At 44.6% G+C, this 25,931-nt stretch overlaps 1 long non-coding RNA gene across 1 annotated transcript in view; it reads left to right on the forward strand.

Moving 5' to 3' along the window:
- The window catches only part of LOC126236415 (uncharacterized), a 199,420-nt gene extending 190,838 nt beyond the window's left edge, over positions 1–8,582 (forward strand). The window contains exon 3 of the long non-coding RNA XR_007544911.1: positions 8,526–8,582. This is a non-coding gene — a long non-coding RNA (uncharacterized LOC126236415). The remainder of the gene's footprint in view (positions 1–8,525) is intronic.
- Positions 8,583–25,931: the final 17,349 nt, after the last annotated feature.

The raw sequence follows: 25,931 nt of genomic DNA on the forward strand, positions 1-25,931 counted from the left end.
TATCAGGACCATTTTCAATGGGATAAGACATAACGCGGTAATTGGAAAGGAAGGGGAAATAAATTGTCTGATCTCAGCATTTGACGGTGTAAGTTTTGCATGAAAGCATGTTGGCAGATGTGAGGTCGGGAGAATGCGTCGCTCCTGGTTGACAGCCGGCAGCTTTTATGTTCTGCGGCTTTTCGGCGACCTCCTTCTCCCAAGCTGGCTGACTTGATCTCTCAAGTACAGTGCACTTGGCGGTTGAGCGATGTTGGTGTGCTTGCCCTCTCGGTGACTATTGTTTGTAGTGATTATCTAGCAGAGGTGGCACTAGAGTAATATTTAGAGGCGGACGTAGGATAAGAAATATAGTCAGGTGCTTAAAGATTCGTGGATCGGGTCACAAGGGAGGTTCATTCAAAATGAAGCAGTGAATTAGTATGTCACAAAGTGACAATATACATCGTAATAAATGTACGAATATGACTCAAACTGCGAAGACTGAGTCAACAATAAGTTGGCATGCCTATGGATGACATTCCCTCTCCCTCTTTCGCCCTGTGTGCTTCCTCTCTCTCAGCACTCCTAAATACTGACTGCCTGACTTCTCACTCTGATTATTCACTGTCCTCTCCCTTCATCTCACTTGCCGCTGACTGCTCCTGTCAGTTAACTGTCCTCTCACTGTCTGCTCCTGCCTAACAGTTTTCGCTACTGGTATCCCACACTGAGTGCTCCAAGCACCTAATTTTCCATTGCACTGCCTTTATTGCTGGTGGGGTCAATTTACAGAGCCTGAGACTGCGTAACCACTCTTCCAAGTCTTCATACACGATGAAAATTTTCGATTTTGTTGCGTTTGTCATGTAACGCGGGTGTTCATGCCTTGTTCTCAGGTGTTCCTTGAAACTGTACTTCACAATGTGGGGTGCGGCTCCCTAGCATATTGCTTGAAGTATTTTTCAGCATTTCTGAACTGTCAAGAAAGTAGCCACTCAACAACATACCTGCTAGTTTGTAACGGGTGTGCCTGCACTTTGCTCAAGTGTCCCCAGGTGCTAGTGACCTAGTGGCGTCCCTCTTGCTGTCCATCAGACTAGTAGGGCAACCATTTCCGAGCAAGTCAAACAGTTAAACTGTCCTTGTCTGGCTTTTGGAAAAGTCTCGCATACCAGTTGCAGTTGAAGTGCCCGGTTAAGAAGTATTACTAGTTCTATTGATCCAAATTGGCAAGTTCGCAAAGTCTCTCTCCGTGAAAGTAAGGAAGATTAGCAGTTATAGTCCGCTCAACGGCAAGGTCGTTTGAAATGGAACAGAAGCTCTGACTACTGAAGGGTGGAGAATAGGTCAGCCGTACCTTCTCAAAATAACGGTGAGAACGACCGACTGCCACGTCACCCCCAGTCCAAAGGCGTCATCAGGTGCGGCTTAGGGTAAGCACACCGCACATGTGGCCGTCGTCAGTTTTCGTGGCCTACAACGGCTACTATTCGGTCAAGTAGTTACTCAGTTGGCTTTGCAAGGGCTGAGAGTACCCCGCTTGCCAACAGCGCATGGCAGACCTAGCTGGTCACCCATGCAAGTTCAAAAATAGTTCAAATGGCTCTGAGCACTATGGGACTTAACATCTGAGGTCATCAGTCGCCTAGACTTAGAACTACTTAAACCTGACTAACCTAAGGACACCACATCCATGCCCGAGGCAGGATTCGAACCAGCGACCGTAGCAGGCGCGCGGTTCCGGACTGAAGCCCCTAGAACCGCTCGGCCACATCGGCCGGCTCCTATGCAAGTGCTAGCCATGCCTGACTGTGCTTAAGTTCGGGTATCTGACGGGAACTGCTGTATCCACCGCGGCAACGTAGTTGGGAAAGTTCACAAAATTCATAAATAAATATGGTAGTACATATAAAAGTCTTTGTCACATTGAGTCTAAAAACCGACCACTACTTTGAAATTGCACCTAGTATGGGCTTAAATGGTGACACTTTTAAACATTTGGCTCTCTGATAATTTCTAACATTTCAATTTTTTGCAGTAATAACTACTATTCCAAAGCCTTGTTTGTATTTATAGATTTATGTATTCACGTAATTTTAATATAAATATAATTTCATACGAATTTTGTTATTGTGACGTAAACTGAACTCATGCCAACTTTGTCAGATGAGGATAATAAAATTAACAGAAGTTTAATTTTTTTGTTTCACAGATTAAGATTCTTTCTGAAAGTGCAAAAGAAACAACTGTACGTCAAATAACGAAAATATTAGGTTTAAAAAGTGTGCAACAATGACGTATTACTTACTATTTCGCATTTAAAAATTTGTAAAGAGAAGGGGTTTTAGTTTCTATCAGTTTTGGTTCTAATGGTCTCTAAATTTATTGGAAATGTTATTCTAAGAATCTGAATTACGTACGTAGAATTTTAAACTATAAAATGTGAAAGGCTTGTATGCAGAATAATTATTATTGGAATACTCGAAACGAAACCGTATTTTCGTACAGTTGAAGACGTAAGAGTTAAACACAAATGATAAATTTGCATAAAATATACGAGGTTGACGTTAAAATTTCATTTTTACTCCTACATAAAGATGGTACGTAGCCCAGTTCCATCACGTAGTTCAACACATGTTATTTTCGTAGTGTGATTTACTCATTAACAGCTGGCTTTAACTGCTCATAAATCCTGACGCCGTTGCTAAATTTTGACCTCGCGTTGTGTAAATAATCGTGTCTACGTGCCTCCTGTGTTGTATTTAGTTATTCTTTCCACCAGCCAGATATCTGCACAGTGTTCCCACGCCGTTCTATGAATAAATTAATTAGCTATTCACGCGGAGCGCACGTTTTGTTAAGAGTGCAGAAGAAACGGGCGCTACTTCGCGCTAACGCCGGCAGGCCATTCCGGACTCCTGTAACTGCGGCGCCGCGCGGGACCCGATATCGCGAACGAGCTGCGGAACAAATGCGTTTAATTGAATTCGGGGATCAGCTGAGGCACGGACCGGATCCGGACTCGACTCGATTCGCTTCCAGCTGGATTAATTATTTCGTAACGACTTGCTGGTCCGTAAAAAACTCGTCGAGCGAGGGCGTGGCGAACAAAGGGCCGCCATTAAACGTCTTTTCGGCGAAGGCGGACGACTCGGTGGAGCTTGCAGCGGAGCGCCGGGCGGCGCAGGTCCCGGAGGGAGGGAGGGAGGGGCGACGGCCGGCGTGCCAAAGTACGGCTGCAGGTTTTAAATTCTCTCTCAGCCAAAAAGTCTAACATCAACGTTTGTGTAAAACTCCACCACGTTGGCAAACATTTTTAGGACGAATTCGGGGTGTCGTGTCGATTGAACCTACCGACAGCAGACGTCAGCTTTGACCCCTGACGTAATTACACGGTAGAGCCAAAGAACCTGGTAGACCTGCCTAATGTCGTGTAGGACCCCCGCGAGCACGCAGAAGTGTCGCAACAGGACGTGGCATGGACTCAACTAATGTCTGAAGTAGTAATGGAGGGTTCTGAACAGCACGTTGCAAGGCATTCCAGATATGCTCAATAATGTTCATGTCTAGGGAGTTTGGTGGCCAGCGGAGGTGTTTAAAATGGTTCAAATGGCTCTAAGGACTATGGAACATCTGAGGTCATCAGTCCCCTAGACTTAGAACTACTTAAACCTAACTAACCTAAGGACATCACACACATCCATGCCCGAGGCCGGATTCGAACCTGCGACCGTAGCAGCAGCGCGGTTCCGGACTGAAGCGCCTAGAACCGCTCGGCGGTGGTGTTCAAACTGAGAAGAATGTTCCTGGTGCCACTCTGCAGCAATTATGGACGTGTGGGGTGTCACATTGTTCTGCTGGAATTGCTCAAGTCCGTCGGAATGCACAATGGTCTTGAATTGATACAGGTGATCAGACAGGATGCTTACGTACGTGACACAGGTCAGAGTCGTCTCTAAAGGTATCAGGGGTCCCATATCACTCCAACTGCACACGCCCCCCACCATTACAGAGCCTCCACCAACTTGAACAGTCCCCTGCTGACATGCAGGGTCCATGGATTCATGAGGTTGCCTCCATACCGTTTCCGCTCGATACAATTTGAAACGAGACTCGTCCGACCAGGCAACATATTTCCAGTCACCAACGGTCCTATGTCGGTGATGACGGCCCCAGGCCCGGCGTAAAGCTTTGTTCAAAAATGGATCAAATGGCTCTGAGCACTATGGGACTTAACTTCTGAGGTCACCAGTCCCCTAGAACTTAGAACTACTTAAACCTAACTAATCTAAGGACATCACACACATCCATGCCCGAGGCAGGATTCGAACCTGCGACCGTAGCGAAAGCTTTGTATTGTGTAGTTATCAAGGGTATACAGTGGGACTTCGGCTCCGACAGCTAAATTCGATTATGTTTCTTTGAATGGTTCGCACTCTGACACTTGTTGATGGCCCAGCGTTGAAATATGCAGCAATTTGCGTAAGTGTTGCACCTCTGTCACGTTGAACGATCCTCTTCAATCGTCGTTGATCCCGTTCTTGCAGGATCTTTTTCCGGCCGCAACAGGGTCGGAGATATGATGATATACTCGATTCCTGATATTCTCTATACACTCGTGAAATGGTCGTACGGGAAAATCCCAACTTCAGCGCTACGTCGGAGGTGCTGTGTCCCATCGCTCGTGCACCGACTGTAAGACCACGTTCAAACTCCTTTAAATCCTGATAACCTACCATTTTAGCAGCAGTAACCAACTAACAACTGCGCCAGACACTTGTCGTCTTCCATATGCGTTGCTGACCGCAGCACTGTATGCTGCCTGTTTACATATCTCTCTGTTTGAATACGCATGCCTATACAAGTTTTTTGGCGCTTTAGTGTATATTGTGTACTGTGGCGGAACTGGGCAGCTGATTTACTGAAATGAGTTGCAAACGATGTAAATATGTATGACGATATAAATAATGAAAAACTGCGCCAGATACTTATTGTTTCATGCTTAGCACAACGTGTTTCGAGAATTTACTCTCATTTTCAAGTGCATTTGCTTATTTGCTATTTTTGTGCCTTTTGCATGCGTTATTTTCTGCTTCTCTCGCATTGTAATTGTCATATTGAGGTTATACTGCAATCGTAAAATCGGACAATATTAATCTTGGAATGTTTTTCTATGCTATGATGAAGATGATATTCTTGTCTGTCTACTTGCAAGTATTGTGACTCCTCCGTTAAACAGAATATCACAGCAGGTATCCAAAGGCGTTACTAACTCTTTGTGAATCCATAATCTCGTAATATCGCTGTAACACGTTTTGATTACAAAAACAAACAGTGTAAGTGATGATTTGCCTGTGTTTGATAATCTGTTTAATGATGGAGGCATGATACTTGTAAGTGGACAAACAAAAACACCGTCCCTAACATATAAAAACATTCCAAGATTAATTTTATCCGATTTCCAGATTGCAATATAGCCTAAAAAAAAGACAACTACAAAGCAACAGAGGCACAAAATCACATACGTAAACGTTACAAAAAGATGTAAACCAATGCGCTTGAAAATGAGAATAAATTCTCGAAACGCTTTAAGCATGACAACGTAAGTAACTCGTGCAGTTTTTCATTATTTTATAAATTGTGGATAACGCAGTTACAGGCTTTCTAAAATCATCGATTATGATCAATAAAATTTTTAAAAAATGTATTTTTTTTTGTTTTACAGTAACATGAAAATGACTATCAAATGACAACAACACTTTTCAGTCCCAAAATTGGTTTATCTCGAACAGTGAAAAACTTACACAAATGGTTCAAATGGCTCTGAGCACTATGGGACGCAACTGCTGAGGTTATCAGTCCCCTAGAACTTAGAACTACTTAAACCTAACTAACCTAAGGACATCACACACATCCATGCCCGAAGCAGGATTCGAACCTGCGACCGTAGCAGTCGCACGGTTCCGGACTGCGCGCCTAGAACCGCGAGACCACCGCGGCCGGCAAAAACTTACACAATGCCAGTTCTACCCGAAATGTCTCATTAACAAACAAAGTAACACCCATTAACCAGTGTAAAAAAGAAGAACATACTTAAAAATCAGACCAGTCCTACAAAACAATGATAGTAAAAGCAACATTTAAAACGATACTACAAAAAAAATCGAACGTTTCGTTCAGCATTTTCCCTTCAATAATTCTTCATTGGTCTCTAATTAAAGTATCACACAATCACGCTGCTATTAATACGCACATGGATCGAATACATGTGCCGACGGGTAAACAATGAAACCTCATCAGCATGTATATAGGGTGACTCCGTGATGATGTTACAAACTTTCAATGATGACTGAGAAGGCTAAATGTATCTGTCTGACGTTAGGAGACCCAGTCCGAAATGACAGGGTGGAAAGTTATAAGAGAAAATCGTTCTGATATCTCTGACCATTAAATACATGCAGCACTATTGTTTTTGCTAAGATTGTAGGATACACAGAAGTGATAATATAGACCAAAACAATAAACAATATTTAGTATGCATGGGCTCTAAAATACCTTGCGAGCTATGGGCACTTGCTCAGCAGTAGAGATGTGTTTAAAAGTAACAAGTGCTCATAGCCATTGAGGCATACATTATAGAGCCCGTGTTTACTACCCATTTTTTATTGTCTTGGTCCACATTATCCCCCTCTGAAAGTTCTCTACCCTGCAATCATAGCAACAACCTTAGTCAGAGGTATTAGAACGAGATTCGCTTGTAACTTTCGACTCTGACGTTTTGGAACCGGGATCCCTTACCTCAGATTGATACAGTTACCCTTCTCCTCCATCCCTCATAGTTTGTAATATCATCACGGAATCACTCTGTATATTTTCTTTTTATTGGCTTTCGGGACGTGCTCTTAGAGCCATCTCGAGCGTAGAACGATCATGCTGGCACAACAGCCACTCCCTGATAGGAGAAAATCCCCCATCCCCGGTCGAGAGTCGTACCGGGGCTCCTTCGGTTACCAATCCGCCGCGCTGACTGCATAGCTACCGAGGCGGACACCCTTTATTGTTTACATCATAATTAACCACCAAAATGTTTAGCTGAAATAATCCAATGTTCGCCACAAGAAAACAACATGTTGCAAAATCAATTTAAATAGATTTAAATATTAACTGATTCTTAATCAAAAAATTACTCTAAGCACTATGGAACTTAACATCTGAGGTCATCAGTCCTCTACACTTAGAACTACTTAAACCTAACTACATCAAACACATCCATGCCCGACGGAGGATTCGAACCTGCGACTGTAGCAGCAGCGCAGTTCCAGACTGAAGCGCCTAGAACCGCTTGGCCACAGCGGCCGGCGATTTTTAATCCATGAGCATGCAGGACAACATGCGGCATGTGACCATATTACTAATGACCAGTACATCAAAAGAAAAACTTACACAATTTTCCATGGAACCAATGTAGTACAATCACTGTGACAGAGTGAGGGCAGAATTTGGAGAATATCAGCTTACATTGCCTGCTCCAAGGAAAACCTCTCTAAGCACATGCTAAATTCATTTACTTGCGGGTCTCGCAATAACATAGCATGTCCAAAAAGCCAGAAACCACAGCCACAACTGCCCACGCAACACCAGCGAGCCACACGTTCCACAGTGGCCCGTCAGTTCTGGAACCGAGAGGCCACAGGCGTGTCCCTACTGCTGTGAAGCCCGTTGCCCGTTGCCACTCGCTCACCGCAAATTCTCCGCCACCGCCGGTAGCCGCGACATATCACACTTCCACCAGAGGGAGCAAACACCATCTCTGCCCAGCGATTCATAGAATCAGAGTGGTGCCAACCTTCTTACCAAAACAAAAACGGTGTAGCAGTGCGTAAGCCAAGGTGTAACATATCCACATTGACCAGGTACACTGCCTCGGGAAGAGGTAGTGAGGATCTTGAATATTTTTTAAATTCTGTATTTCAGTCTCAGGTCACGCAAATCATTGCCGGTTTCGCCTTACTACCAAATCATCAGATGATCTGCTTACAGAAAGGGGAAGTAAAATATTTGGAAACTAAAATACAAATTCAACTAATTTTTATACACAACTAGATGTCCTTGAAAGCACTATCTGATCTGATGTATCTAGACACCTATCGGTTGATATAAATGTGGTGTCTCACCACGCTTCCCCTTTATGACGGTTTGAAGCGAGCTGGGGACAATTTAATTGGGGCGTCCGGATGTATGTGGAGGAACGGAAGCCCACTCTGCCTCAAGAGCCGAAACTAGACAATATACTGATCTTGTATGCTGGGATTTGGAGCCAAGTCTACGTCCTAAATCCCTGAGGTGTTCTACTGGGCTTTGTGAATACTCCTGTACTCGTTCTCATGTCGAAATTGGCGCAATATTAAGTAGTGAACAAGATATCTGAAGGAACTGTTTGTATTAGTTTACTCTTTTAGGTAATAACCAATGAAACCAAATGTATAAATATGAATAGTTATTGTTTCTCTTCAGAGTGGTTAAAACACTTTTCTCTGTTGCAGGTAACGTGTCATGGCACGACCTTCGTACTTTCGGCGTTTGATAGCAGCAACTAAGAGCTGAGCATCCACCTTTCGTAGATGTGAGTGATTTCTTCATTTTATTTCTTTCAACATGACGAGTCAGATGAATGTGGTCTTTCATACATGTTTCGGAACTTAGATAAGGTTTGTTCCCCCGAACTTCCTTTGATTAACCAGGCGCTTGAGTTGACGTCAAAGGATTCATGTTTTTTCAATAGAGAATAGAAACAGTATATAAACTTCGTTCTTGAGTGAACTAGTAACATACATAAGAAGTACGTAAGAAAACTGATCGCCTCATCTAATAGACGAAGCGTGTGACATCCCCTGTCCAGCCTCCTCTCCCAACCCTCCCCTCTTGTCAGCGAGATGGATGGAGTTAATAAGGACATTCAAAGCCAAGATCGTATAAATATTAATTTATTTAAAACAGCCTATTTCGACAGCCCTTATTGTCATCTTCAGGTCTTAAAAAATCTTTAAGTTCGATTTCACGCCAAGTTGCCATGTGGATAAAAGGATAAAAAAACCGCACCCAAATGGCCATATAAATACAGTGTGTTCCATCGATAGTGACCGGGCCAAATATCTCACGAAATAAGCGTCAAACGAAAAAGTACAAAGAACGAAACTCGTCTAGTTTGAAGGGCGAAACCAGATGCCGCTATGGTTGACCCGCTAGATGGCGCTGCATCGGTCAAACGGATATCAACTGTGTTTTTTTAAATAGGAAGCCCCATTTTTATTACATATTCGTGTGGTATGTAAAGAAATATGAATGTTTTAGTTGGACCACTTTTTTCGCTTTGTGATAGATGGCGCTGTAATAGTCACAAACATATAAGTACGTGGTATGACGTAACATTCCGCCAGTGCGGACAGTATTTGTTTCGTGATACATTACCCGTCTTAAAATTGACCGTTTACCAATGGCAGAAAAGGTCGATATCGTGTTGATGTATAGCTATCGTGATCAAAATGCCCAACGGGCGTGTGCTATGTATGCTGCTCGGTGTCCTGGACGACATCATTCAAGTGTCCGGACCAGTCGCCGGATCGTTACGTTATTTAAGGAAACAGGAAGTGTTCGGCCACATGTGAAATGTCAACCACGACATGCAACAAATGGTGATGCCCAAGTAGGTGTTTTAGCTGCTGTCGCGGCTAATCCGCACATCAGTAGCAGACAAATTGCTACATCAACATCGATTGCACACGTACCATACTTCTTTGCACCCGGAATTGCATGGCGACGACTTTGAACGTCGTGTCCAGTTGTGCCACTGGGCACAAGAGAAATTACGGGACGATGACAGATTTTTTGCACGCGTTCTATTTAGCGACGAAGCGTCATTCACCAACAGCGGTGACGTAAACCAGCATAATACGCACTATTGGGCAACGGAAAATCCACGATGGTTGCGACAAGTGGAACATCAGCGACCTTGGCGGGTTAATGTATGGTGCGGCATTATGGGAGGAAGGATAATTGGCCCCCATTTTATCGATAGCAATCTAAATGGTACAATGGATGCCGATTTCCTACGTACTGTTCTACCGATGTTACTACAACATGTTTCACTGGATGACAGAATGGCGATGTACGTCCAACATGATGGATGTCCGGCACATAGCTCGCGTGCGGTTGAAGCGGTATTGAATAGCATATTTAATGACAGGTGGATCGGTCGTCGAAGCTCTGTACAATGGCCCGCACGTTCACCGGATCTGACGCCCCCGGATTTCTTTCTGTGGGGAAAGGTGAAGGATATTTGCTATCGTGACCCACCGACAACGCCTGACAACATGCGTCAGCGCATTGTCAATTCATGTGCGAACATTACGCAAGGCGAACTACTCGCTGTTGAGAAGAATGTCGTTACACGTATTGCCAAATGCATTGAGGTTGACGGACATCATTTTGAGCATTTATTGCATTAATGATCTACAGGCAATCACGCTCTAACAGCATGCGTTCTTAGAAATGATAAGTTCACAAAGGTACATGTATCACATTGGAACAACCGGAATAAAATGTTCAAACGTACCTACGTTCTGGATTTTAATGTAAGAAATCCTACCTGTTACCAGCTGTTCGTCTAAAATTGTGAGCTATGTGCTTGTGACTATTACAGCGCCATATATCAAAAATCGAAAAAAGTGGTTCAACTAAAACATTCATATTTCTTTATGTACTAGACGTATATGTAATAAAAAATGGGGGTTCCTATTTTAAAAAACTCAGTTGATATCCGTTGGGCCTATGGCAGCGCCATCTAGCGGGCCAACCATAGCGCCATCTGGTGTCCTACTTCAAGCTAGGCAAGTTTCGTCCTTTGTATTATTTTCGTTTGACGCTTATTTCGTGAGATATTTTGGCCGGTCACTATCAATGGACCACCCTATATATATATATATATATATATATATATATATATATATATATATATATATATATATATATATACTCTTGGAAATTGAAATAAGAACACCGTGAATTCATTGTCCCAGGAAGGGGAAACTTTATTGACACATTCCTGGGGTCAGATACAGCACATGACCACACTGACAGAACCACAGGCACATAGACACAGGCAACAGAGCATGCACAATGTCGGCACTAGTACAGTGTATATCCACCTTTCGCAGCAATGCAGGCTGCTATTCTCCCATGGAGACGATCGTAGAGATGCTGGATGTAGTCCTGTGGAACGGCTTGCCATGCCATTTCCACCTGGCGCCTCAGTTGGACCAGCGTTCGTGCTGGACGTGCAGACCGCGTGAGACGACGCTTCATCCAGTCCCAAACATGCTCAATGGGGGACAGATCCGGAGATCTTGCTGGCCAGGGTAGTTGACTTACACCTTCTAGAGCACGTTGGGTGGCACGGGATACATGCGGACGTGCATTGTCCTGTTGGAACAGCAAGTTCCCTTGCCGGTCTAGGAATGGTAGAACGATGGGTTCGATGACGGTTTGGATGTACCGTGCACTATTCAGTGTCCCCTCGACGATCACCAGTGGTGTACGGCCAGTGTAGGAGATCGCTCCCCACACCATGATGCCGGGTGTTGGCCCTGTGTGCCTCGGTCGTATGCAGTCCTGATTGTGGCGCTCACCTGCACGGCGCCAAACACGCATACGACCATCATTGGCACAAAGGCAGAAGCGACTCTCATCGCTGAAGACGACACGTCTCCATTCGTCCCTCCATTTACGCCTGTCGCGACACCACTGGAGGCGGGCTGCACGATGTTGGGGCGTGAGCGGAAGACGGCCTAACGGTGTGCGGGACCGTAGCCCAGCTTCATGGAGACGGTTGCGAATGGTCCTCGCCGATACCCCAGGAGCAACAGTGTCCCTAATTTGCTGGGAAGTGGCGGTGCGGTCCCCTACGGCACTGCGTAGGATCCTACGGTCTTGGCGTGCATCCGTGCGTCGCTGCGGTCCGGTCCCAGGTCGACGGGCACGTGCACTTTCCGCCGACCACTGGCGACAACATCGATGTACTGTGGAGACCTCACGCCCCACGTGTTGAGCAATTCGGCGGTACGTCCACCCGGCCTCCCGCATGCCCACTATACGCCCTCGCTCAAAGTCCGTCAACTGCACATACGGTTCACGTCCACGCAGTCGCGGCATGCTACCAGTGTTAAAGACTGCGATGGGGCTCCGTATGCCACGGCAAACTGGCTGACACTGACGGCGGCGGTGCACAAATGCTGCGCAGCTAGCGCCATTCGACGGCCAACACCGCGGTTCCTGGTGTGTCCGCTGTGCCGTGCGTGTGATCATTGCTTGTACAGCCCTCTCGCAGTGTCCGGAGCAAGTATGGTGGGTCTGACACACCGGTGTCAATGTGTTCTTTTTTCCATTTCCAGGAGTATATATATATATATATATACCGCTCACAGATGGTTGATGTACTGTGTTTTTATGACGTAACATTCATCATTCATCTGTGAGCGGACTGAAGCCTTGTCCGTCCATCCAGATTAGGTTTTCCGTGCTTACCATGAAGCACTTAAGTTGAATGCCAGGATGGTTCCTTTGCAAAGGACATGGTCAGTTCCATTCCCCACTACTGTGACAGTAATTGTGCCAAAACTTCAACGCATGGATGAGCAAGTTAAATTATTAAGCGGCAGGCAGGTTGGTATCCCACCGCTGTCTCCAGACGCGTCTTCGCTTGTCGTCGGGGATCCGTCCAGTGTGGAACTCATCACTGAAGGCAATTCTGCTCCAGACAATGAAGTTCCAGACGTGCCTGGAGACGCCCCGGACAGCGGTCCGATGTCAGCCCGACTGCCGCTCCGCGCACTGCCCGACAAGCAGGAGCGATGGTCTGAGGTACCATTTCTTTCCATAGCCGGATCCCTTTGGTTTTCGTCCCTGTCTTGGCCAGCAAGTTTCCCCGATCTCTCCACAACTGAGAACAATGGGAGCATTATGTGCACGGCCCTCAAACCATATGGTGATTTTGACTATCTTATGCGCCATCTGGACAGAACTTCACACAACAGTCCTTAAGAAGACATCCAACAACTCTGTCAATCAATACAAATCCCAACAACTACTTGCATAAGGGCCAGAGGTGGACCGACGCGTTGCTGACTTGCTTCATTTGTGTAGCTCTTTCTCGTAAATAAATCACACAACTTTCGTGAGACTGTAATTATTTGTTTGTATGTACGAGGGCGAATCAAATGAAAACCTTAAATTTGTAATAAAAAATTGAAATTTCGCGCCGTTATCCTTATGTTGGTAAGCGTGCTACAAACAGCGTGTAGAATGGCCTGTAGGTGGCAGCATGGTGCAGATGCACACATACCGTCGCAGTATCAGTATAAAGATGTCCGCCCCACTTGCGACTTGCACCAGGGAAGAACAGCGTTCTGTCATTCGGTTTTTGCATAGTGAAGGTGTGAAACGTATTGAAACTCATTGACGAATGAAGGTTCAGTAGGGTGATGCATGTTTGTCACAGCACAAGGTCTACGAATGGAGTAGGAAGTTCGCAAATGGTGTAACTTCCTTGGAAGGTGCTGCTCGTCCAGGTCAGGCACAACGAATTGTGACTCCACAGAACATTGCAGCAGTTGGAGCCACAGTGAAGGAAAACCACCGAGTGACACTAAATGACACTGCAGCATGTTTACAGATTAGTCATGGGTCAGCACTTTACATTGTGCATGATGTGCTCCAGTTTCACAAAGTGTCTACAAGATGGGTGCCACGGCAGCTGACTCTTGAAATGAGAGAACGACGTGTTGATGCTTGTGAAGAACTTCTTCGGTGCTTTGAACGAGAAGGTGATGGTTTCCTTACAAGAGTCGTTACTGGGGACGAAACCTGGGCTCACTTCCACCAACCGGGAACGAAGAGAGCGATCAAGGAATGGCGTCATTCCTCCTCACCAAAACCAAAGAAGTTTCGAACAGAACCACCAGCAGGGAAAGTTATGCTGACTCTCTTTTGGGACGAAAAAGGCGTCATTTTGGAGCATTACATGCCTAGAGGGACCACTGTTACCAGTGCATCATACTCAGATCTCCTTAAAAAGATCATCTGCGGCCTGCAATCAAGTCAAAGGTGTCCTTTTGCAACATGACAATGCAAGGCCCCACACTGCCCGTACAACAGTTGCAACAATCACAGACCTGGATTTTGAGCGTCTTCCTCATCCACCATACTCACCAGACCTTCCCCCAAGTGATTTACATATGTTTGGACCACTCAAAGACGCAATGGGAGGAAAGAAGTTCCGTTATGATGAAGAGGTACGCCACGCGGTGGATGAGTGGTTGCGCGGACTACCAAAAGAATTTATTTCTAAAGGAATTTATGCACTCTGTAAGGGCTGGAGGACTTGCATTGAGCGTAGGGGAGATTATGTTGAAAAGTGATACAGATTTGTACCACTTCTGCACAATAAATAATATTTAAAAAATATTGAAGGTTTTCATGTGACTCATCCTCGTACATCACATTACCGATTTCCGTTGACGTCGAATAATTCCTTCGTAGTGCGCCGTTTTTCTTTTCTTAGAGTGTATTTTCGACAATCCATACTTCTGTTAGATGTTTGTACATGAAAATATGGATAAGAATTCTTCATTGGTGTCGGTGCACACCATCGAATGAACAACTCTAAAAATATAATTTCTTATTTGTATCGTACTATTCTTGATTTTTCAAGCCCTTTTCAATATATTGTCTCTTTGTCAATCTTTGAGTCAGCTTTTATTTCCGCAAGTCTGTGATAATCTTCGTATTCTTCTTGGCTTTAAATATAACATTTGAAACCAAAACTCTGCTGAGAAGTCTATAAAATGCCAAAGCTTATGCAGCAGGTTTCAGAAAAGCTGTTACGTGGTAAATAAGACGGATTCACAACACGCTTAGCCCACTAAACATAATTGCCTGTAAGAAAACAGAATTTTCTAAGGCTATTTGCAGATTTGTTCGCAAAGAAACAATAACGTGGAAGCCAAATACCGTTCTACTGTTACTGCTTAAGGGGGAGCCATTACACGGAGGATATGACGCGATACCGCAGTAAGAGCCACGCCTCTCCATCAGACGCAAGCCCTTCTGTAAATTATCTAACATAACAGGTTATATTTTATCAGAAGTATAACGACGTAGTTCTGAATTAATTCTGTTTTTAGAACCCTCGTAAACATGTCACAAGAAGGTGTGGCACGGTAGCTGTAGAACAGAAATAAGATCGATAAACTGTTTGTAGTACGTGACGGGCTTACTACTAAAATAGCACGTGATAGGTTTATGCAGCCGTACATATTGATCTATCGGTTACATTTACGAATGCTTAGACTCGAGGTATTCTTATTAACATGCTATGAGGCAATAACACATTAAAACAACTATTATCAGTAAATCTATTCAATTACCAGTTAACAAACGACTTGTAAATTATGTGGTATAATATTTAACTTCTGGATGATGCACCAAACTATTCATTTCAATCGAAATATGTAAAACTGAAACGTTACATATTTTATAATTAACGAAGGTTTTATTTTCTACAAGGGCGTTATCGTGAAACAGTAATTTCTTTAATACTGGTGCATACGGTCTTAATTCGACGACACAAATCCTGGGTTAATTTTTTAATGTGTGTGAAATCTTATGGGACTTAAATGCTAAGGTCATCAGGCCCTAAGCTTACACACTACTTAACCTAAATTATCCTAAGGACAAACACACACACCCCTGCCCGAGGGAGGACTCGAACCTCCGCCAGGACCAGCCGCACGGTCCATGACTGCAGCGACCTAGAACGCTCGGCTAATCCCGCGCGGCAAATCCTAGGTTATCTCGATACAATCGTTACAAGGCTCCATTACTGGAACTCCCAATTTGATGATAAGACGTGGGATTTTTTTCTTTCTGTCAGAAACTGTCAGCAAGAAATCAAGAGAATGCGAGTCAAAACTGTCTAGATGGGAGTTGAAAGGTGGTGATGGTGGTGGTAGTGGGTATACAGCGCTCAACAGCGAGGTCGTCAGCGCCCTTACTCAACCAACTGGATAAAAATGTGGGTTGATTTTGTGGAGAGTATGGACCAAATGGTGAAATATAAAGTGTAATATTCCTCACTCTCACGTTCACGCAACCACCAAAAGTCGAAATACAATTTTCAGCCACTGGCCAACCCATGGATTGCAGGAAAGTTAAGATACTATCCACAGCACATCCTACTGGGATTCAGCAGTCACGGAAGCTGATGATTATCAGACAACCTGAACTAAGACGAGGGTTTACAGCTAGAAAAATGTTGGAAACCCCTCATTTCACGTCTGCGCTGTCAAAGGAAATATGGTAACTCTTCGTGCCATCCATAATTATCAACAAGACACTGTGTAAGCACTGTGCATTCGCTCATTCTGAGCTTGCTTTGTTTTACTGTTAGGCACATCAGATTTAATCTATGATTGATGCTCCTCTCACCAACAGTGGTATCTCTTACGCGTGCGCGTTTACTCCAGTGTGTAAGGCGATTTAAAAACTTGCATGCGACTCGCCTTGAGAATGGCTGAAAAGTTGTCAGCAGGAATATCGCCAAGCGAATTAAAAATATTGCGGATGCACGTCCGAAAAATTATGGAATAAAACAAACGTTATAACATTCTAAAACTTTACTCTTCTTGTCTATGCCGGCCACAGTGGCCGAGCGGTTCTAGGCGCTTCAGTCTGGAACCGCGCGACCGCTGCGGTCGCAGGTTCGAATCCTGCCTCGGGCATGGATGTGTGTGATATCCTTAGGTTAGTTAGGTTTAAGTAGTTCTAAGTTCTAGGGCACTGATGACCTCAGATGTTAAGTCCCATAGTGCTCAGAGCCATTTGAACCATTTTCTTCTTGTCTACATAATTATTTCTCAGTCACTCTGGTGCCGAACGCATTTCTCCCAACGAGAGACCAGTTAGAGGATGCCGTCGCTGTAGAATGTTTGACGGAGCCACAGGGTCACCTATACTTGCACTGCTTCACCACTATCGAAGTGATGTCCTCGCAGGTGTTCTTTAAGCTTTGGAGACAGATGGAAATCGGATGCGGCCAAGTCGGAACTATGTGGAGAATGGCCGATGACAGTGAACCCAAGGCGTCGGCTTGTTGTAGATACTGCAGCTCTCGTGCGTAGTCTGGCAGTGTCGAACTGAAGGACTGGGTGCTCCACGTGTGGACGAACTCTTCGAATTCGAAACTCGATTGAAGCATGTTACTTCTCACTCACCAGCATCGTTACTGTACACGCCGTCACGTTACGCACTACAATTCGGAAGCCTGTATCGGCACAAGATTCCACGTACATGTACGTATTAATATTACACTTTTTATTCCTCAAAGGACGTGTGTCATTACACGATATTCAAGAGTCCAGCTTCGTTTCTCAACGACCGTCTCAACACTGCTATTGCCAAAGTTAAGTAGAGGTTGCTGATAACATAACAGCATAACAGAGCGTTAGTGGGCTCTGACCTGGTGGTTTGAGAAGGCACTGCTTCCTTCTGAACAGACAACGAATTGAACTGGCAAGTTGTAGGCGGAACTACATTTTAAGGCAGCAAGACGGGTAAAAGGTTCGTGTGACCCGTGGGAGATGCTGGAAATGTCTGCACTGGCAGACGTCTGCAGACAGTTGTCAAGTGCCCCCTCCCCCCCCTCCCCCCCCCCTCCCAAGCCTATTTAGAGACCATGACAATCAGTATTAAGTGAAGAATATACGGCAGTCATCTGCGAATTGCTCCCTTAGGGCCCACGAAACAATCACTGATTCTCCCGCGCGTCGTACAGAATGGAACAGTAAGAAACCGCAATATGTGGTACAATGGGAAGCGAAATGGCTCTGAGCACTATGGGTTGGTTCAAATGGCTCTGAGAACTATGGGACATAACTTCTGAGGTAATCAGTCCCCTAGAACTTAGAACTACTTAAACCGAACTAACCTAAGGACATCACACACATCCATGCCCGAGGCAGGATTCGAACCTGCGATCGTAGCGGTCGCGCAGTTCCCGACTATAGCGCCTAGAACCGCTCGGCCACCCCGGCCGGCCCATGGGAAGCGCCCTCTGCCATGCACTTTAATGGTTTGTAGAGTATACTTGCAGCGACGTTGTGCTGTCTATTTAGCAGTTATGTAACTCCTCCCTCGGACATCCTTACGGCTGCCAAAATAAATGCATGCAGTATCTCAAATAGTGTACACAGAGTAGATCCGTTACACAAAGGAGCAACGGTACACGCAGACAACTCAAGAAACTAACGACAGCTTTTCTGTCATCGAGCCACATTCACCTATACCACAGACATGAAGGTCATCAATAAAGACATCTGAGTGTATCAATAATGTGCCTGTTTTTTTTTCTTTTTTTCGCATATAGAAAGCATTTAAAGGTCAAAATCAAGATGAATAAAATGTAATGAAAAGGGTAGTGAAATGAGACATATCTATCTGTAGTGTGGACCATGGACAGCCACCAAGTTTGCTGTGGGCCTGTTCGAGAAGATGCATAAGAACGCATTAAAGCAAGCAATGAAATATGGACATACAGAATGTGCCATAATTAGTAGCGAAAATTGAAGCAAGTAGAATTACACGAAAATAAAAGGAAAAATATTCCAGTAGACATGTGTGATGATTGTGAATGAATGGTAAGAGCTGCCACTGACTTCATTGTACAAACCAAACGGAACTCCGCGGACAGCCTTTCACAGGTTGTTATTGGAAAATTTAGTATTTTGGGGTGCATAGGACGCACGGTCTCCGGTATCTCGCTACAGAGTAATAGTTTAATTATGATTTATTTGCTTTCTTAGCCCAATTACCTTTGTTTATGTGAAATTACATGAGTATAACAGAAAATGACTGTACTATGCAATCATTCTAATACGGAAGTAACTGGTTTCTCGTAGGCACTTGTGTGAAGACTCAAAAGTCTGATACGATTGCCGTCCGTCTAGTAATAGTCCAACATAGTGCCGTCGTGCTGCTCTCAATTACGTTAATAGAACCCGTACACAAGGCCTACTCTTCATCTCTAAATCTATCCTGACCGTTGTATATCACAGTTAACGTACAACCAATACTGCCAGAGAAACAAACACGAGACATAACCGAACAGTGCTGAATTCAAGCTCGAGGACATAGTCTACGTGGGTATTACTGGTGTCAACAGCAAGGGGCGTGAGCGAATGGAAAAACTTTGCTTGCAAACAAGACAGAGACCAAGCATCTGTATCATCTGCAATGTTTACGTGAAAATACACGAGCATCACGGCATCCAGAAAGACTTGTTCCATGTCTGGAATGACTCCACCCAGTATGCACACATCTACATCTATATCTACATGGGTACTCTGCAAATCACATTTAAGTGCCTGGCAGAGGGTTCATCGAACCACCTTCACAGTTCTCTATTATTCCAATGTCGTATAGCGCGCGGAAAGAACGAACACACAGAGTGCACACTGGCTTTCTTCCCCTTGATGGAATAGCACATTTTGCTGACGATGTGAGATGACATCTAATGCGCGTCGTTTGGTGATGATCGTGTGGTCAGCCGCCACTTTCGTCATGCTTGGCCTCCCAGGTGCCCAGACCTCAGTCCGTGCGATTATTGGCTTTGGGGTTACCTGAAGTCGCAAGTGTATCGTGATCGACCGACATCTCTACGGGTGCTGAAAGACAACATCCGACGCCAATGCCTCACCATATCCCCGGACGTGCTTTACAGTGCTGTTCACAACATTATTCGTCGACTACAGCTGTTGTTGAGGAATGATGGTACACATATTGAGCATTTCCTGTAACGAACATCATCTTTGCTTTGTCTCTCTTTGTAATGTTAATTATTGCTATTCTGATCAAATGAAGCGCAATCTTTCGGACATTTTTTTTGAACTTTTGTATTTCTTGTTTCTAATAAAACCCCATGTTATTCAAAACTTGTGTGTTAATTTGTACCTCTCTATCTACATTATTCCGTGATTTCTTCAGTTTGCAAATTTATACTGACTTTACAATTTGTATAGAAACCAGATGGCAGTTATAAGAGTCGAGGGGTATGAAAGGGAAGCAGTGGTTGGGAAGGGATTGAGACAGGGTTGTAGCCTCTGCCCAATGTTATTCAATCTGTATATTGAGCAAGCAGTGAAGGAAACAAAAGAAAAATTCGGAGTGGGTATTAAAATCCATGGAGAAGAAATAAAATATTTGAGGTTCGCCGATGACATTGTAATTCTGTCAGAGACAGCAAAGGACTTGGAAGAGCAGTTGAACGGAATGGACAGTGTCTTGAAAGGAGGATATAAGATGAACATCAACAAAAGCAAAACGAGGATAGTGGAATGTAGTCGAATTAAGTCGGGTTAAGCTGAGGGAATTAGATTAGGAAATGAGACACTTAGCGTAGTAAAGGAGTTTTGCTATTTGGGGAGCAACATAACTGATGATGGTCGAAGTAGAGAGGATATAAAATGTAGACTGGCAATGGCAAGGAAAGCGTTTCTGAAGAAGAGAAATTTGTTAACATCGAGTATAGATTTAAGTGTCAGGAAGTCGTTTCTAAGAGTATTTGTATGGAGTGTAGCCATGTATGGCAGTGAATTGTGGACGATAAATAGTTTAGACAAGAAGAGATTAGAAGCTTTCGAAATTTGGTGCTATAGAAGAATGCTGAAGATTAGATGGGTAGATCACATAACTAATGAGGAGGTATTGAATAGAATTGGGGAGGAGTTTGTGGCACAACTTGACTAGAAGAAGGGACCGGTTGGTAGGACATGTTCTGAGGCATCAAGGGATCACAAATTTAGCATTGGAGGGCAGGTGGAGGGTAAAAATTGTAGAGGGAGCCCAAGAGATGAATACACTAAGCAGATTCAGAAGGATGTAGGTTGCAGTAAGTACTGGGAGATGAAGAAGCTTGCACAGGATAGAGTAGCATGGAGAGCTGCATCAAACCAGTCTCAGAACTGAAGACCGCAACAACAACAACAACAACAACTGACTTTTTGATCACTCGGTAAATGCTTTCTAGCCCAAGGGTTGTCCAAAACACTTAACCCTACCTTTCTTATCTCCAATAGAAGTCGAGGTATGAGCACCGGAAAATCCAGTTTTTATTTGTGGCGTTTTGGAATATATTGGTAAGCATGTCGTCGCATACATAGCGATACATCTTTCTACACACACACACACACACACACACACACACACACTCACACTGTCGCCTTTACCAAGCGTGACGTGCCATCGGGATGGCGTAGTGGGGGAGATGAAGTGCGGCGCCACTTATAAATAGGGAGACGGCGACAGAGCGAGAGGTCGGCGTCGTTTGTGGCTGTGGCAGCGGGGTGACATGGGTGGGGAAGGGCGCGGTGGGGAGGTCAGGGGGGGGGGGACAGTAAAAATACGCGGCCGCCCGCTGAATGGCGCGACTGGCGGCGTCCGCGTCCATTGAGCGCGGCTGCGACAGGACGGGAGCGGACGGGAATACCCGCAGGCGGCGCGACTGGACAGGTGGCGGTCGCCGCGCTCTGCCAGCTTCCGTCCTGCTCTCCACTGTCCGGCGCTCACGAGCGCCGCCTCCCCACGTCAGCCGCCTCCATCAGCAGCACTCCAAAAGTGCGAATCCAACACGGGGGGGGGGGGGGGGGGGAGGAAGACAGCAAAACAGGTATTCAGACCAGCCCTTAAGGTCATATTACCGAACGCTTTTACATGTTTTGTTGTTGCGGTCTCCAGTCCTGAGACTGGTTTGATGCAGCTATCCATGCTACTCTATCCTGTGCAAGCTTCTTCATCTCCCAGTACCTACTGCAGGCTACATCCTTCTGAATCTGCTTAGTGCATTCATCTCTTGGTCTCCCTCTACGATTTTTACCCTCCACGCTGCCCTCCAGTACTAAATTGGTGATCCCTTGATGCCTCAGAACATGTCCTGCCAACCGATCTCTTCTTCTAGTCAAGTTGTGCCACAAACTCCTCTTCTCCCCAATTCTATTCAATACCTCCTCATTAGTTATGTGATCTACCAATCTGATCTTCAGCATTCTTCTGTAGCACCACGTTTCGCAAGCTTCTATTCTCTTCTTGTCCAAACTATTTATCGTCCATGTTGCACTTCCAAACATGGCTACACTCCATACAAATACTTTCAGAAACGACTTCCTGACACTTAAATCTATACTCGATGTTAACAAATTCCTCTTCCTCAGAAATGCTTTCCTTTCCATTGCCAGTCTACATTTTATATCCTCTCTACTTCGACCATCATCACTTATTTTTCTCCCCAAATAGCAAAACTCCTTTACTACTTTAAGTGTCTCATTTCTTAATCCAATTGTCCGCATCTCGTGGCCGTGCGGTAGCGTTATCGCTTCCCACGCCCGGGTTCGATTCCCGGCGGGGTCAGGGATTTTCTCTGCCTCGTGATGACTGGGTGTTGTGTGATGTCCTTACGTTAGTTAGGTTTAAGTAGTTCTAGGGGACTGATGACCATAGATGTTAAGTCCCATAGTGCTCAGAGCCATTTGAACCTAATCCATTTCCCTCAGCATCACCCGACTTTATTCGACTACATTCCATTATCCTCGCTTTTACATAATACAGATAAAACACCCCAAATAGTACAGAATTTGATTTTATAACCGGACTCACCAGTCATCCGCGGGCAGAACAAGAAAAGTAAAAAAATTAGACTATTCAAGTGCCTGACTGAGGGTTCATCGAACCACCTTCACAATTCTCTATTATAGCAATCTCGTATAGCGCGCGGAAAGAATGAAACCTATATGTTTCCGTACGAGCTCTGATATCCCTTATTTTATCGTGGTGATCGTTCTTCCCTATGTAGGTCGGTGTGCCGGCCAGAGTGGCCGTGCGGTTCTAGGCGCTTCAGTCTGGAACCGCGTGTCCGCTACGGTCGCAGGTTCGAATCCTGGCTCGGGCATGGATGTGTGTGGTGTCCGTAGGTTAGTTAGGTTTAAGTAATTCTAAGTTCTAGGGGACTGATGACCATAGATGTTAAGTCCCATAATGCTCAGAGCCATTTGAACCATTTTTTAGGTCGGTGTCAACAAAATATTTTCGCATTCGGAGGAGAAAGTTGGTGATTCGAATTTCGTGAGAAGATTCCGTCGCAGCGAAAAACGCCTTTCTTCTAATGATGTCCAGCCCAAATCCTGTATCATTTCTGTGACACTCTCTCCCATAAGCCGGCCGCGGTGGTCTAGCGGTTCTGGCGCTGCAGTCCGGAACCGCGGGACTGCTACGGTCGCAGGTTCGAATCCTGCCTCGGGCATGGGTGTGTGTGATGTCCTTAGGTTAGTTAGGTTTAAGTAGTTCTAAGTTCTAGGGGACTTATGACCTAAGATGTTGAGTCCCATAGTGCTCAGAGCCATTTTCTCTCCCATATTTCGCGATAATACAAAACGTGCTGCCTTTCCTTGAACTTTTTCGATGTACTCCGTCAGTGGTATCTCGTAAGGATCCCACACCGCACAGCAGTATTCTAAAAGAGGACGGGCAAGTGTAGTGCACGCAGTCTCCTTGGTAGGTCTGTTACATTTTCCAAGTGTCCTTCCAATAAAACGCAGTCTTTGCTTAGTGTTCCCCACAACATTTTCTGTGTGTTCCTTCCAATTTAAGTTGTTCGTAATTGTAATACCTACATATTTAGTACAATTTACGGCCTTTAGATTTGATTGATCCATTCGTGTAACGGAAGTTTAACGAGTTTCTTTTACCACTCATGTGGATAACCTCACACTTTTCGTTATTTATGGTCAACTGCCACTTTTCGCACCATTCCGATATTTTTTCTCAATCTTTTACAGTTTGTTTTGATCTTCTGATGACATTATTAGTCGATAAACGACAGCGTCATCTGCAAACAACCGAAGACGGCTGCTCATATTGTCTCCCAAATCGTTTATATAGATAAGGAACAACAGAGGGCCTACAACTCTACCTTGGGGAACGCCAGAAATCACTTCTGTTTTACTCGACGACTTTCCATCAGTTACTACGAACTGTGACCTCTCTGACAGGAAATCACTAATCCAGTGACATAACTGAGACGATATTCCGTAAGTACGCAATTTCACTACGAGCCGTTGTGTGGTACCCTGGAAACCCAGGAATACGGAATCGATCTGAAATCCCTTGTCAGTAGCACTCAACACTTCATGTGAATAAAGAGCTGGTTGTGTTTCACAGGAACGATGCCTTCTTAACCCATGTTGACTATGTGTCAATAGACCGTTTTCTTCGAGGTAATTCATAATGTTCGAACATACTATGTATTCCAAAATCCTGCTGCATATCGACGTTAACGATATGGACCTGTAATTTAGTACATTACTCCTACTACCTTTCTTGAATATTGGTGTGACCTGTGCAACTTTCCAGTCTTTGGGTACGGATCTTTCGTCGAGCGAACGGTTGTATATAATTGTTAAGTATGGTGCTAATGCATCAGTATATTCCGGAAGGAACCTAATTGGTATACACTCTGCACAAGAACACTTGCTTTTATTAAGTGATTTAGGTTGGTTCACTACTCCGAGGATATTTACTTCTACGTTACTCATGTTGGCAACTGTTCTCGATTCGATTTCTGGAATATTTACTTCGACTTCTTTTGTAAAGGCATTTCGGAAGGCTGTGTTTAGTAACTCGGCTTTGGCAGCACTGTCTTCGATAGTATCTCGATGCTATCGCGCAGAGAAGGCATTGATTGTTTCTTGCCGCTAACATAATTCACATACGACTAGAATCTCTTTGGATTTTCTGTCAGGTGCTATACAATGAGTTTTACAACACTTTTTTTGTCGGCCAATTTCAGTTGAAAAAATGCCGAATTTGCTGTGGGACAGCGTGGGATATTCCCGTTGAGCCCCTATAGTTCCGATAGGTGGCGGCGCCATTTGCTGCCTTCAAAATTATCATTGAGTTTCCTTTGGCGGAAAAAAATGGTTCAAATGGCTCTGAGCACTATGGGACTTAACTTCTGAGGTCATCAGTCCCCTAGAACTTAGAACTACTTAAACATGCAGTAAGATTCCGCTTCTGTTTTGCTCTTTTCTGCTGTTGGTTAAGTATGCGAGCCGAACGTATAAGGGAAAAATTTTGCACAACGGATTTTATAACGCTAATTTGTCGCCCTGACACTTATACGCTCTCCAGAAGGGTAAGCTTATCCTTTGCTCTATATGTGACGTTAACTAGTCGTATGCAAATCTGGTTGGTTTCTAACCATATCCTCAGTATATGCTAGAGTGTTCAGATGTGCTGACCTACAAACACTGCCTCCACCAGGCGGTTGCAAACATGAAATACACAAATAAGGAGACAATAAAATGGCAAAGGAAAGTACTAGCTATGAAATGATACACTCAGTAGTGTTAAATTCTTTACTCTTCTGCAGTTCATTCTATTCAAGATTACACAGTACGAGCAACATTAAGGTTCTGCCTATTCACATTTGGTAATCGCTCTGTCTGGCACTGTCCTGTGATATTTAATCGCGGTCGTTAATTCAAGCGCGGAATACTGACATCAGCAACTGCAATTATATTTAGAACTACACTCGCGACTAGCAACGTGAAGCTTCAGCATAGAACGAAAAAGACACGTGATCAGCAATTTACTTTACTTCCCTCGCACGACCACTACAGTGATCTGACGCTTATCGCTGCAAAGGTTCTCGGCTCAGCGAGATAACATAACTTCTACTTCACCAAAAGCTTCCGTGGGCACCTCCACAGCTGCCGTGGAACGCCAGACGATCCTCAGGCTCTCGCTACAAGTACTCTGTCCCAGTAACGAGGTCGCACACCTCGCCAGGACCA

This window comes from Schistocerca nitens, chromosome 2, assembly GCF_023898315.1.
Source record: "Schistocerca nitens isolate TAMUIC-IGC-003100 chromosome 2, iqSchNite1.1, whole genome shotgun sequence".
Classification (NCBI taxonomy): domain Eukaryota; kingdom Metazoa; phylum Arthropoda; class Insecta; order Orthoptera; family Acrididae; genus Schistocerca; species Schistocerca nitens.